Genomic DNA, 6,649 nt, shown 5'->3' on the forward strand with positions numbered 1-6,649 from the left:
TGGCACTATTAAAAGGCATGGCTTTGTTGGAATGGGTGTGGCATTGTTGGCAGAAGTGTGTTGCTGTGGGGGTGGGCTTTGAGGTCTCATATATGCTTAAGCCACACCCAGTGTAACAGTCCACTTCCTGTGGCCTGCAAGATGTAGAACTCTCAGCTCCTTCTCCAGCACCATGTCTGCCTGCTCACCACCATGTCCCACCATGATGATAATGGACTAAGCTTCTGAAACTGTAAGCCACCACTCCAATTAAATGTTTTCCTTTATAAGAGTTGCCATGGTCGTGGTGTCTCTTCACAGCAATAACAACCCTAACTAGGACAGATGCCAGCTACCCTGGTTTACACAGTGATGAACAGTAAGAGACCCTGTCTCAACAGTAGAAGGCATGGTCCAACACCTGAGGTTGTCCTCTGACCTTCATACATACATCATGATACATGAGCATGTTCCTGCATTCACACACACACACACACACACACACACACACACGCACGCACGCACGCACGCACGCACGCACGCACACACACACACACACACACACGCGCACACACACGCACGCACACACACATGCACACACACACACACACACACACACGCACGCACGCACGCACGCACGCACGCACGCGCGCAAAAGAAAAAGAAACGAATAGGTAGTTCTCCGAAAGCTCACTGAGGGACCCTGCCCAACACGAGAAATGGGTCCATTTCCCCAAGCTTGCTGAAGAGTCCGTCTAGATTCATTGCATGTTTCGGTTTTGTTTTCTGTCTTGAGTCTTCCAATGGATCCATTTTCTAACTGTGAGCATTTGGAAGACTCCACCTGTCTAAAGCTAGGGGCCAGGGCACAGACTCCGCTAAAGAGAGTCTCTGTCTATACTTTGCATTGTATTGAGTGGGAAATGTGTGTTTTAGACGGATTCTCTGAACATCCCAGAAAAAATCAATTTTTCTGTTTTATTAACGTTTATTTAACATTTGGGGCCTTCTTTTATAGATTTTGTTACACACTCAATTCAACTCAACTCATTGTCCAAATTTAGTACTTAACTCAAAATGCACTTTCTTTTGTTTTGTTTTTGAGACAGGGTTATTCTGTGTAGTCCTGGCTGTCCTGGAACTCACTCTGTAGACCAGGCTGGCCTTGAGCTCACAGAGATCCACCTGCCTCTGCTTCTTGATTGTTGGGATTAAAGGTATGTGCCGCCACTACCTGGCATCCCAGCTTTTTAAAATTTTTTTAAAATTTTTGGTTTTTAGATACAGTTTCTCTGTGTATCCTTGGCTGTCCTAGAACTCAGAGATTCACCTGTCTACCTCCCAAATGCTGGGAATAAAGGGGAGGCAGAGGCAGGTGGATCTCTGTGAGTTCAAGGCGAGCCTGGGCTACAGAGTGAGTTCCAGGAAAGGCACAAAACTATACAGAGAAACCCTGTCTCAAAAAACAAAAAACAAAACAAAGCAAAACAAAACAAAAAAGGCATGTGCCACTACTGCCCCAAATGTACTTTTAATTATATTCTTTTAAAAATTATCTCTTTAGTTTTTTGAGATTATAATACAATTATACCATTCTCCCCTTCTTTCTTACAAATGCTCCTATTCACCCCTTCTTTCTCTCTTTCAAGTTCATGGCCTCCTTTTTCATTAGTTGTTATATACGTATATCATATAAATCCCTGACTATAATTTGTTCGGTCTGTGTAGTGGCACACATTATGTATGTTTGCAGGGCTGACTATTTGATATTGGAGAACCAGTTGGTATGCTCTTCTTGGGGAGGACTATTTCTCTTACTCTCTTACTTTTTTTGCTTGCCTATTGGCAAGTTCTTTGTGTAGAGCTGAGTGTTGGTTAAATGGTGCTCGTGGCTGGCCGCTGCCTGCCGACAGGAGAGAGTGCTGGAGGAGAGTCATGAGCCAGTTACCTTTTTAGAGCTTTATTGGGAAAGAAAGGGACAGAGAGAGAGAGAGAGAGAGAGAGAACGGAGGGAAGAGAGCAGAAGGAGAGAAAGGGAGACACACAGAGCCCCCCCCCCCCTTTAAAGGCTGGGCTGCTGTCGCAGGCTGATGATGTAATTTAGGACAGCCTCCTTACATTCCAGACTTTCACTTATTATAAAAAAGTAGGTAGATGGGAGTAGGGGTGTTGTTCCTCTCAATAACTGCTTCCAGCTGACTTTTGGACGTCGGTTGGCTCTTGGGGGAGTCTTTTGAGGTAGACAGGCATTATGGGATGCTGTCTGTCATTGTTTGCTCTGGAGACATGGATCCCTCTTGGCTGTGGCTGGGAACCTTCTGTCTGACAAGATGCAGGTGACATAGAAAAAAATCTTAGAGAGAAAACAATCATTATTATTTTATGTTGGTAGATCCAGCCAGTCAAGATGGATTTTGAAACATGTTAATCTATATCAGAGACAGATTATTTTAAAGCACCTGTTTCCTTTACTAGTTCGACATCCAGGAGACAGGTGATCAATTGTTAAAAGCATCTCACAGTAATAGATGTTTGCATTAAAATCTTTTTGTAGCACCCAGACACTTTTGGGTCTAGGGGTGTAAATACCTTTTAGCTGTTACAGTTTCTTACTTGATGATCTTGGATTCTGGCTCTGTGGTGGTCCTGTACCATTAGCTGAACAGTGAGTTAGAATAAGAAACTGGGAAGAGAAAAGCTTATGATACATGAGAATTTATTTTATTTTATTTTTTTGGAATTAGGGACAAGGCAAAGATCAGGGCCCTGTCTGTATGCACGTGAGAAACACAGGCAGTAACTTTGAAGTGAGACAATGAGCTCATATCTTAGTTAGAGATCTTTTTTCATTAAGTAACTCTGAAAGTGCAATTAAATCTGGTGAGGTAAATAAGGCTGTCCTCAGTACCTGACAATAGAAAGGAGAAGTGATATCCCAAGACTCCCAGGACTGAGTCAGTGGCTCTGGTGTCCAGAAGGAAAGGAATGATCGCTTCCCTGCTGCATTATGGGTTCCCTGCCATGTCTGTAGCCAAGCCTAGGTCTGTTGGAGGTCTTAGCTTGGTGTACCCATGTGTCTTGGCACCTGGGGGCAGTCAGCTGACTGGTTGTCTTTCTAGGCAGCATCTTTACAAAGGCTGTTGATGGCCTGGCAGGGCATTTGCTAGCCCATGGCCTTTTTTCACTTAAAACAGGGACCCAACAGCTTTTGGGAGTCAGCAAGAGCCAGCACTTGGCAATTTTGTTTTCAGGCTTTTATCTCTTCCCTGGCACACCTTAAATACCACAGATGACTCCTTTGCCTGTAGAGTCAGGAGCCTTGCCCTCCAGATACTTATGTTTTAGTCGAGGAGGTCTGGAGAACAAGAGATGGATTTTACTCCGTGTCCTGGATTTTTTTTCTGATGATTGTTGGCTTAAGGACAGCTTTTAGAAGATCTGCCAGTAGGCAGACTATAAACCGATCCTTTTGGAAGACTTGTCTGAGGCTATAAGTTGATTTTTTTGGCTTAGGAGCCATCCTGACTACTGTAAACTTATTTGTATGGGTCTTAGCCACTTCCAGACCTGTCTTTGTCTCTCAAGGCAGTTTGAGAATTAGTGGGTGGTGTTAAGGTAAATTAGGACGAGTCTTAGAAACCGCCCAAGCCTGCCCATTTGAGCCTGCCCATTGCCGGAGGAAGTCAGGCAGAAAATGTTGCACCTGGCAGACGCAGAAGTGGGGAGGGAGAAGGGTTTAGAGCTTTAGCAGAAAGCTTGGAGATAAAGTAAATTTTATTTGCCCGTTCTCTGGTAGAAGTTTCTGCAATGCTATTATGTGGCCAGGTTAACACTGTTATGTGGCCAGGCTTACCGGTACCCACTCCTATCCGCCAATGTAGGTGGTAAATGTATCTGCCCCTTTGTCTCATGGCTGTAGCCAAGAGAAAAATTAAAATTAAACTAACAAACTGGGGTCAGACTCCAATCCTGGGCGTCCCCTAGAGTGGAGAGAGATCTGAGAATCAGCTCAAGTCACCATTCCTCTTCATCAAGGGAACGTGAGGGCTGCAGCTGCACTGTCTCTGTAGACCCGAAACAACTTTTATCTCCTCGTCAGGAGCGAAAATGTGCCTGCCGTTGCCAGCACAGCCCGAGGACAACCTTGGGTGTCCATCGCAAAGAATATAGCTCAGACTACAGCCGCGAGACTCACTGTGGAGAATCATGGCGGTAGCAGGGTAGCTGTATAGGGGTCCAGTTGAGGCGAGAAGCGGCAGTGGTCACAGCAGGTTCTTGGTGCTCGGTGTTGTATCCAAGTCTGAACGGCACCAAATGTTGGTTAAATTGGCGCTGCTCATGGCTGGCTGCCAACCACGGCGGTCATGCTGTTGGAGGAGCGTGCTGAAGGAGAGTCATGAGCCATAGTTGCCTTTTTAGAGCTTTATTGGGAGATAAAGGAAGGGAGAGACAGAGATAGAAAGAGAGAGAGAGACAGAGAGACAGAGAGAGAGACAGAGAGAGAGAGACAGAGAGAGACAGAGAGAGAGAGACAGAGAGAGACAGAGAGAGAGAGACAGAGAGAGAGACAGAGAGAGACACAAAGAGAGACACAGAGAGAGAGACACAGAGAGAGAGGGAGCGTGGAGGGAAGAGAGCAGAAGGAGAGAAAGGGGACACACAGAGGGCCCGCCCGCTATTCAGGCTGGGCTGCCGTCGCAGGCCGATGTAATTAAGGACAGACTCCTTACACTTGTGGACTTGTGGATTTTTCCCCATCCACTTTGTTATGACTATTATTGTCCTTACTCAGCTCCTCAAGCAGGCGTGTTGGTGAGACTTCCTGGATGTAGCTTTGATATTACTAGGAGACATAATCTCACAGCAAATTCCATGACCCTCTGGCCCCTATGGTCCTTCTGCTCCCTCTTCCCTGAGTCTTAGGTGGGGGAGTTGTTTTGTAGATGGATCCATTGGGACTATGTTTTATAGCTTGATTTTTACCTTTATATTAAAGTTTTCCATACATTTTGTTCTAAGAGACTTAAAAATCCAGCCATTTCCTGTTCTCCAAGGGCAACTACGTTTTTTCTTTGCCAAGACAGGCTCCCTTGTAGCCTAAGTTGGCCTTGAACTTCACATGTAGTTGAGAAAGACCTGAAGTTCCTATCCTTCTGCCTCTATCTCCCAAGTGCTGGGATGGCTGGTATTCACCACCACACCTGATTTATGGAATGAAGGGTTTCATGTTAGTCAAACATTCTACCAACTGAGCTCTGCCCTCCCAGCCCCTCCTCCCCTGCTTTTTTTTTTTTTTTTTGGTGTGTGGTTTCTTTTCTTTTCTTTCTTTCTCTCTCTCTCTCTTTCTTTCTTTCTCTTTCTTTTTTCCAAGACAGGGCTTCTCTGTAGCTTTGGAGCCTGTCCTGGACTAGCTCTGTAGACCAGGCTGGCCTCGAACTCACAGAGATCCACCTGCCTCTGCCTCCCAATTGCTGGGATTACAGGCATGCGCCACTACTGCCCAGCAAATAATTTATTTGTTTTTATTTTATGTGCATTAGTGTTTTGCCTGCATGTATGTTTTTTGTGTAAGGGTGTCAGATCCCTTAGAACTAGAGTTACACACAGTTGGAGCTGCCGTGTGGGTGCTGGGAATTGAACCTGGGTCCTCTGGAAGAGTAGCCAGAACTCTTAACCGCTGAGCCATTTCTCCAGCCCCTTTTTGTGTTTTTTTTTTTCCAGTTTTTCCTGTGATTTTATTTTCTCCCTTCAACCATAATAATATGATACCCAAAATTTGTCATAACTGGTGGGTCTGTAGACACAGGCTTATCCATCTCACTTAAAAGCAAGGCAAAGGCCGATTCTTCAACCCATCCCACCATGGACCTCCGCTCACCTGGTTTCATCTTCACAGTTGTGCAACTGCTTCACCCATTCCTGACTTTAGCTTTTTCATGGTGGCCATGTCGTCCATGGCTTCCACGGCTTTGCCATGTTTTTCACACAGGATATGTCTGACCTTCACTGTGTTGCTACTACCTTTAGGGCTCCAGAGACATTTCTTGTGAGCAATGTTACTCCCTGAGGCTGCACGTTCTTCTCCCCCTTTTCCAGAACCACTTCCCCCCTTTGGTGGCATCTCCTAAGCTGGCCATTGAACTCTCAGCTCCCTTTTTGTTTTTTTCTAAACAGAATCTTGGTGTTCTCAGATTTTCAATCCTCCTGCCTTAACCTCTGAAATGCAGGCATTGAAGGTGGGTACCACCACATGTTGAGGAATCCATTTTTTTCACATGAAACAAAATCATTTTGCATCTATCTGTGTGCATCTAAATAACATGCTTATAAATCTATTTTAGCTTTCGATATGACTTTGGAAGGTGATACTTCCTCCGCAGCCCCACCCTTGCCTCCCCTGAGATCTGAGTTCTTTTAGGCTTATTTCATATTTTTGTGTTTGGTGGATAGTGAAACATTTTGTTTTATTTTTATTTTGAGCCAGGGTTTGCCCAGGTTGGTCAGGAATACGTGGATTCATTTTGTGGCCACGTGAACTCTGTTGACACCTCAGGCATGTACGGTACTCAGGTTGCATGATATTTTCTTGCACAGCTTTCTGATTTCCTCAGACACAAATTTCCTTGCCTTGTTTGCTTAATTTCTAAGTGCCCAGCCCTCTGCTTCTTCA

General features: G+C 45.1%; 1 pseudogene; it reads right to left on the minus strand.

Annotated features, from left to right (window-relative positions):
- Positions 1-5,714: 5,714 nt before the first annotated feature.
- On the minus strand, positions 5,715-6,118 carry LOC118581370 (annotated as a pseudogene).
- Positions 6,119-6,649: the final 531 nt, after the last annotated feature.

The sequence above is a fragment of the Onychomys torridus genome, chromosome 4, assembly GCF_903995425.1.
Source record: "Onychomys torridus chromosome 4, mOncTor1.1, whole genome shotgun sequence".
NCBI lineage: Eukaryota > Metazoa > Chordata > Mammalia > Rodentia > Cricetidae > Onychomys > Onychomys torridus.